General features: G+C 44.3%; 1 protein-coding gene across 1 annotated transcript in view; it reads right to left on the reverse strand.

The window, feature by feature from the left end:
* Positions 1 to 4,081, reverse strand: part of LOC105016649 (semaphorin-4B) — a 53,515-nt gene extending 49,434 nt beyond the window's left edge. The window contains exon 1 of the mRNA XM_029113742.2: positions 3,876 to 4,081. The gene's annotated coding sequence lies outside the window, so the exon portion shown is untranslated. The remainder of the gene's footprint in view (positions 1 to 3,875) is intronic.
* Between the last annotated feature and the right edge of the window lie 4,790 nt (positions 4,082 to 8,871).

The following is an 8,871-nucleotide window of genomic DNA, read 5'->3' on the forward strand; positions in this document are numbered from 1 at the left end:
GGTGATTATTTTTATTTGTGGATTCTATCTCTTCAGATATCTAAAGGTATTTAAATAGACTGATCATTGTCCTACATTTCCAGGAGCCGTCTGTGCTGGGAGCCATGACATCTACCCAATAAAACCTGCCCTTTCCTCTCTCCCTTCAAGCCGAGCATCTGAACCAGACCGTATTCGACGAAAACGTCTCATCGAATAACAATAATAATGAATAGGCACCATCTGTCCCACAGTGACACCTGTGACTGGACCACCAATCAAGGTGGCACTGTGCCAATGCCTTTGCAGCCAGTCACTCCCCAGGACTATGGCGGCCATGGCCCAAACCTTTCCTTTATTAGGAGGGAGCATGCCGCTCTGCAATATGCCCCTTTGCAATTGGTCTGCTGAGAAACAACTGTTTTTGTAGGTAGGGCTGTGATTGGCCCCTGGTTCATGCTTGGCATGCTGTAGCTAGCTAGCTATCTTCTGACCACACCCGCTAGCTCCAGAAGGAATATGCCTCACCTGCTACCTGCAGAATGAGGGAGCAGCCTGGAAGCTTGCAGCTTGTCCTTGAAATAAGAAACTACAAAAATACACCGACTGGCAGAGGAGACTGGAAAACCTCTGTTCAGGCTACTAGGACAAGTTCTACTCCCGAGGCATTATAAACCAGAAAAACTCAGACTTATCAGTAGGGAATTTGCATTGTTCCACTGTGAGAATATCACAGTACTCTTACTTGTGCTGCCCACCTCCCCTCTACCTTCTGGATGAAGATGTTTGGAGCAGTGGAAACAGTTTGGTTTTACTCACCTCACACCAATGTGGCACCATTCAGCCAATTGCTCTGCTTGATCACTCTACCCAATGAAATTCAATAGCAGCCTTGCTTTAGACTGTCAAAGAACAATTAATGAACAATCACAGACTCATCAATGGACGGAACAATGAATTACATGGTCTTAGAATGGTGCTGCCTAAAACTTAATAAATCAACTAATAATGATTTTGTTTGAATGCCTTTGTATCTTGTTTGTTCTCCCTGGGCCTGTGTCCTGCCTTTTGCAAGCAACATAACATCTGCCCCTTTTGTTGGATGGAATTTTAATTGTAACCAGTTCTGTACTGCTTCATTTAGGAAGGAGGATACTTCAAACAGGGATCCATTTTCAGTCCTCTAAAACTGCTTGGTTCCAATCTGCATAACACCAAACAGTCCTTTTTAAGAACTAGACATGCCTCTCTCCACAGCCTGCTGGAAAACCCATTTGGAATAAAAAATTAATTTTTGTATTATTTACGCGGTAAGTGAGAGGTTTAAAGCTTTGATATTTGAGAATGTTAATTGTGGTTATATAAATATGTAGAATGTTAAGATTGTTTTCTCTTGCATGACTTGAAAATATATTTTTGGACAGGTGCTATCCCCTTTTCATGGAATACATTACTTTTATCCATTTTAAGAGATTATCTCAGAATGTAATAATTCAGACATTTATATATTGATTCTAGGTGGATGATATCAAAGGCTGTATCAGTCTTTTTATCATACTTATTTTTCCAGTTCTAGAGTAATGTTGTCCCCAGTGTATCATCCTTTTAAAAAAATAGTCTGCTCGTTTTAATATTCTGTTATGACCTTTTAATTTCTGTGAGCTGTACATTGTGCTTCCATATCTTTTGCTTCCATACATTTTGCTTCCATACCTTTTGCTTCCATACCTTTTGCTTCCATACCTTTTGCTTCCATACCTTTTGCTTCCATACCTTTTGCTTCCATACCTTTTGCTTCCATACCTTTTGCTTCCATACATTGTGCTTCCATACATTGTGCCAGTGTTTTGCATCACACAGTTGATGGGTTAGGGCCTGGAGAGTTTTCTGGAGACATGGTATTGACCTTCCCCCAGACATCAGACCCTGTCTGTGTTTTTCAGTTTGTCTAGAGGTCTTTAACAAGGTTAAGCCAATTGTTTGAAACAAAATACAGTGATGAGCTTCGAAACTACCCCCACAACGGTAACCGCATGTTTATTCAAATTCAACTTTAAGTGCAGGCAAAAATGAAACTAAAATACTGTAAATACAATGAATCCCTCAGCTGTTATAAGCTAATATACTGTAAATACATGGCCCAGGGGCCATATTCTGGTGCTACTACTGTATCGGTCCCTGCCTGAATCAGAAGCCCTGAATGCTTCATCCTTTTAATACTGTTTTTCAATGCACAAAATAAAAAAACAGCAGGGATCCCAAATTGAGACACTCACACATCTACACTCTCACACAAACACACACACTCATACACGCAAAGACACACACAGCCAGCTAACAGGGACATCTTGAGGACGTCCAGGGGATCATGACCTAACCTCCAGATGTTCTGAAGACGTCCTAAGAACACGTTTGTTTGTAGGTAAGCATACGACTGAACACACACATCGAGACACAAACACACGACTGAACACACACATCGAGACACAAACACACGACTGAACACACACATCGAGACACAAACACACGACTGAACACACACATCGAGACACAAACACAAAACTGAACACACACATCGAGACACAAACACACAACTGAACACACACATCGAGACACAAACGCACAACTGAACACACACATCGAGACACAAACACATGACTGAACACACAAACACACGACTGAACACACACATTGAGACACACACACACAACTGAACACACACATCGAGACACACACACACGACTGAACACACACATCGAGACACACACACACAACTGAACACACACATCGAGACACAAACACACGACTGGACACACAAACGCACAACTGAACACACACATCGAGACACAAACACACGACTGAACACACACATCGTGACACAAACGTACAACTGAACACACACATCGAGACACAAACACACGACTGAACACACAAACACACGACTGAACACACATTGAGACACACACACACAACTGAACACACACATCGAGACACACAAACACACGACTGAACACACACATCGAGACACACACACACAACTGAACACACACATCGAGACACAAACACACGACTGAACACACACATTGAGACACACACACACAACTGAACATACCATGCTGTTTCTGCCTGACAAAAGCAATTCATAGCAGTCAGGGCTTAATCTAGGAAATAGCCCCAGCCTCCATACAGCCTCCATATGATCTCAATACAGCCTCCATACAGCCTCCATATGATCTCAATACAGCCTCCATATGATCTCAATACAGCTTCCATATGATCTCAATACAGCCTCCATATGACCTCAATACAGCCTCCATATGATCTCAATACAGCCTCCATATGATCTCAATACAGCCTCCTTACAGCCTCCATAACATCTCTACACGATCTCTGTACAGCTTTCATACTGCCTGCATACAACCTCCATACAGCCTTCATATAGCCTCTATACTGTCTTCATGCTGCCTTCATACAGTCTTCATAGAGTCTCCATGTAGTGTATCTGAACCCATACAACTTGACACAAGAGTTCTGCTCATCCAGACAGAACAGCAAGCAGCAGCATTGACATTCATGTGATCACACTCAGGGAGGTTTCAGGAAGACATCCCTCCTGTCACGTTTCAACAAACACACCGCGCCACGGTAGCGCCTCAAGATGTTAACACACTTCACCGTGGTAACCAACGCCCTCCATACTACCACGGACAGAGAGCCTATCAGAATCCAGACTATCGCCACGGCAGTCAAAGCGCCAGTGACAGGAATCTAAATATGCAGACCCATACCCCTTCACACCATTAGCCGATGCGGTGTGCCATGTGCCGCGGCCGGCATCCCAGTATAAACAGTCCCATTGTCTAGCTGCATGATGTCTTGTCAGAGGAGGGACTTACCACAATAACCTTTGGTTTTCACACATGGCTTCAGTGAGGATGGCTAGCGGAGTCAGAAGCAGCTCCAGAGGAATACCCCCGATGAAGAGAGAGAGAGTCGGTGAGACTGTGTGGGGCTCGAGCTGCTCCCGCATGCAGACGGTGGCAACCAATAGAGGTGGAGGGAATGGAGAGACAGAGAGAGAGCAGGGAAGAGGGATGAGAGAGGGTGTGGAAAGAGAGAGGTGAGGTGGAGAAAAGAGAGAGGGGAAAATAGAGGGATGGGAGAGAGAGAGAGAGAGAAGAGGGGTGGAAGAGAGAGAGAGAGCTGCAGTGGGAAAGTGTCTCTTGACTGCATGACATCATGGGCAGCTACTGCCGAACACTGCAGGCTCCTGGGGGCTGGGCTGGGCTGGGGGGCTGGGCTGGGGGGCTGGGCTGGGGGGCTGGGCTGGGGGGGTGGGCTGGGCTGGGGGGAGGGTGTATGTGAGTATGCGTGTGCATGCATGTGCGTGCGTGTGTGTGTGTGTCTGTCACCAGCAGTCTGTCTCTGCGGCAGAGCACAAGGTGATTAGATAGGCTGGCCAAATACTGCAGACGCTGTTGTCATAGTGATGGGCCTGAGTGTGTCTAGGTTCAAAATATACAGGTTAAGATGTATAATTATTGAACGCGGGAGAAATAATTGCTTTCTGCTCATGAAGGATTATTCCACAGAATATAAAAATAATGACAGTGAAGACAATTGGCAATGACGGCTCTGTTTCAATTCAGGAGCACACTGGAATTCCAATTCCAGTTTACTTGAATGCTTTCTAATTAACAACATTTGAATTTTGTTTACTTTTTGAGTTGAATAAAACTGGAACTTACCCATCCCTTGTGTAAATGTGTTGAATGTCCAGTTTGGGGCTGTAGGAAATGATACATTTGTTTAAATATTTATTGGCTTTTGGGGTAGAAGCTGTTCAACTTCCTCTTTAACAGTCTTATAGCTTTTGGGGTATAAGCTGTTCAACTTCCTCTTTAACAATCTTAGGGGTACAAGCTGTTTATGGTCCTCTTTATCGGTTTTGTGGCTAGGGAGAAAAAGCTTTTCAGGGTCCTGTTAGCTCCAGACATGCAACGTAACTGCTTTAATCATCATACTTTAATCCATAGTTTAGGTAGCTGAAGTCCTTCACAAATCATTGGTATAGAGTTTCTGTTATAGAGGTCCTGACAAAGAGCTTCCTCTGACACTACCTGATGTAGGGTTTCTGTTTTAGAGGTCCTGACAAAGAGCTTCCTCTGACACTACCTGATGTAGAGGTTCTGTTTAAAAGGTCCTGACAAAGAGCTTCATCTTGCTTGTTGATGTCCTGAAGTGTCCGTATGATCACCTGTAGCCTTGTATTTGCCACACCATGTGGTGATGGAGCTAGCCTGAATGGTGTTACGGTCATACGAGGCCACACAGTCATGGGGACAGGAGGGGACAGGAGGGGACAGGAGGGGACCAAGCACGCACCCCTGAGGGATGCCCACATTGAGTGTGAGCATGGTGGATGTGTGTTTGTCTACCCTCACTATCCGGTTACAGAGCAAGTTATTCAGTTCCAGGGTCCGGTAACAGAGAGAGATGTTCATTCCAAGGGTCTTGACTTTGGTGATGAGCTTGGATGGTATCATGGTGTTGAATGCTGAGCTGTACTCGACGGACAGCATTCTCACATGGCTGTTCCTCCTGCCTCTGAAATATCATTCCATGTCAGATGTTTAATAGTTATCTTCTCTGCCAGTGTCCCTCTGTTAAGACGTTTCCACAGATAATAACAGGTTTTTCCTGTTGCTTCTCAACCATCAACACTATGATCATACTGATCACATTAACATTCCAGATGCTCGGATGTCTTTCTATGTACATTAGAATATTTTAAGGTACTATTCATAGGCTTATTACACCTATATTATATTTATAATATTCAATACTCCCACCCATATTGTACTAAAATTGCTGCTCGTTTACATTATGTATATTTTTGCTATATTTTTATATATTTTTGCTTTATATATTTCTCAATTCTTACTGCATAGATGCTGTGTAACAAGAATGTAATTGTTCAAAATGACTCTGTGTTATTTGGTGCATTTAGTGAATAAAATACTTTGACTTTTACTTCAGAACCGCACACTGTGATGTAGCAGAAACATTCACAGCAACACTCGTTCGGTCACTTTGATAAAACACTGTGATGTAGCAGAAACATTCACAGCAACACTCGTTCGGTCACTTTCATAAAACACTGTCCTGACGTCCTGTAAAGAAAGCAAAGACATTTCAGATGAACACTTCTTGACAAATCAGAAGGCAGCAAAATGTCTTTGCTCTCCAACACCACTGGTGTTTCTCCACCTTACAGATCGCACATCTGTGTAACATGTCAGAGCTGGTTCTGTCTTTGCCAAGTTTGGTTTCAGACCTGCTTCCTTAAATTCTGTCTTTTAGATATTTCTGTGTTAAGAGGTTCACTTTTAATTATTCATTGGTATATCATTGACCTATCCTAAACCCCTGCCCTAAACCCAGCAATATACCTCAGTAATGTACCCCAAGTGTATACCCTAGTTTTATACCCTACTCCACAGATCTATACCCCAACACTGTACGCAAGTCCTCAGCCCTACTCCTACTGTATATTCCAATACTACACCTTACACATTTTCACAGGTTTCTGTGAACAATGTGCTTATTTTGTATGCATGTCATGTACAAGAAAACATTTCTTGAATTTCTAACAAGCAATTTGTGCCTATTTCATGAAAACCAGTGATACTGTTTGTGTGATATTGTGCTGTTTATACCCCATTCTTATATTCTAATCCAATTGACTAGCCCTGTACACCTGCCCTACAACCCAGCCTTATATTCTACCTATATACCCTAGCTCTGTATTCCAGTCCTATACCCTAGTCTTATATCCTACCCATACAACCTAGCTTTGTACCTCAGTCCGGTATCCATCTTATATCCTACCCATATACCCTAGCTCTGTAACCCAGTCCTATACCCCAGTCTTATATCATACCCATATACCCTAGCCCTGTAACCCAGCCCTATACCCCAGTTTTATATCCTATACCCTAGTTGTGTACCGCAGCATTGACTGAGAAATTAAACTTGATTAAAATAGCAGTCTGAGGGCCACATCTAGAGTCAACAGAGAAGCAGAGTTACCAGAGTTCCCTGTCTCTGGAGAGCAAAGCTATTAACCCAGCTGTTACCATGGTGATGAGGAGCTAGTGACCAATGGGATGAAAAATAACTGCCTAGATAAAATAAACGTGTTGTGTTGCCTCCTGCATGGCAGCACTGGGCCAAATGATATCTGGTTCTGAATCACTCCAATAACAATGTCAGAGGAGTACCTTCACAGAGCAGTCTGAATTAATTAACCTACTGCAAATAACTGTCAGGACCATCCTTGTGTGAATTATTAAGAATGTGGGTATTATCATGAATGTGTGAATTGTCAAGAATGTGTGAATTAACATGAATGTGTGAATTATCATGAATGTGTAGTAGCATTATATTGTTTCAACAAATACTTAAACATACTGCTATCAGAGTTGTACAAGAATATAATACAGCTAGTTGTACTGGTTGGATGAGTTAGGGCTGGTTGGATGAGAGGGTTAGGATTGGTTGGGTGAGTTAGGGCTGGTTGGATGAGAGGGTTAGGATTGGTTGGGTGAGTTAGGGCTGGTTAGATGAGAGGGTTAGGATTTGTTGGGTGAGTTAGGGCTGGTTGGATGAGAGGGTTAGGAATGGTTGGGTGAGTTTGGGCTGGTAGGATGAGTTAGGGCTGGTTGGATGAGAGGGTTAGGATTGGTTGGGTGAGTTAAGGCTGGTTGGATGAGTTAGGGCTGGTTGGGTGAGTTAGGGCTGGTTGGGTGAGTTAGGGTTGGTTTGGAGAGTTAGGACTGGTTGGATTAGTTAGGGCTGGTTGGGTGAGTTAGGGCTGGTTGGGTATTTTAGGGCTGGTTGGGTGAGTTAGGGCAGGCTGGTGAGTTATTGTTGGTTGGGTGAGTTATGGCTGGTTGGGTGGGTTAGGGCAGGTTGGGTTGGGTGAGTTAGCACTAATGGGTAAGGGCTGGTTGGGTGAGTTAGGGCTGGTTGGATGAGTTAGGGCTCGTTGGGTGAGTTAGGGCTGGTTGGGTATTTTAGGGCTGGGTGAGTTAGGGCTGGTTGGATGAGAGGTTAGGGCAGGCTAGTGAGTTATTGTTGGTTGGGTGAGTAAGGGCTGGTTGGGTTGGATGAGTTAGCACTGATGGGTTAGGGCTGGCTGGGTATTTTAGAGCTGGTTGGGTGAGTTAGGGCTGGTTGGGTGAGTTAGGGCTGGTTGGGTATTTTAGGGCTGGTTGGGTGAGTTAGGGCTGGTTGGGTGAGTTAGGGCTGGTTGGGTATTTTAGGGCTGGTTGGGTGAGTTAGGGCTGGTTGGGTGAGTTAGGGCTGGTTGGGTGAGTTAGGGCTGGTTGGATGAGTTGGGGCTGTTTGGGTGAGTTGGGGCTGTTTGGGTGAGTTAGAGATCAGGGAACCCCTGACTCTGGCATATAGAGACATTGATTCTGCACCTAACAAAGACAGAAAAAAAACACATGCAATTATGGTGTTCACTGCTCTTTCTCTATCACTCTTCTCTCTCTCTCTTCCTCTCTCCCTCACCTCTCTGTCTCCTTTCTCTCCCCTATCCACCCCTCTCGTCTCTCTTTCTCACTCGCTTCCCTTCCTTTTGCTTTTCTCCCACTCTCCCGTTCCTTCTCTTCTCTTTCTCTCTGTTCCCAGACACTGTCCAACTTCACCAGTCTCATCTTCCTCTCTGTGGTTTCTGTGGAGTAACTCAATGTAAGGGGTCCACTGGTTCTATCCATAGTCCAGATCTCCTCTTTCCTTCTCCCTCCCACCCTCCCTGTCTCTCCCTCCCTCCCTTCTTGTCCCTCCTTCCCTGTCTCGCTCCCTCTGAATGTCTCTCGCTCC

Source organism: Esox lucius, chromosome 17 (genome assembly GCF_011004845.1).
Source record: "Esox lucius isolate fEsoLuc1 chromosome 17, fEsoLuc1.pri, whole genome shotgun sequence".
Classification (NCBI taxonomy): Eukaryota; Metazoa; Chordata; class Actinopteri; order Esociformes; family Esocidae; genus Esox; species Esox lucius.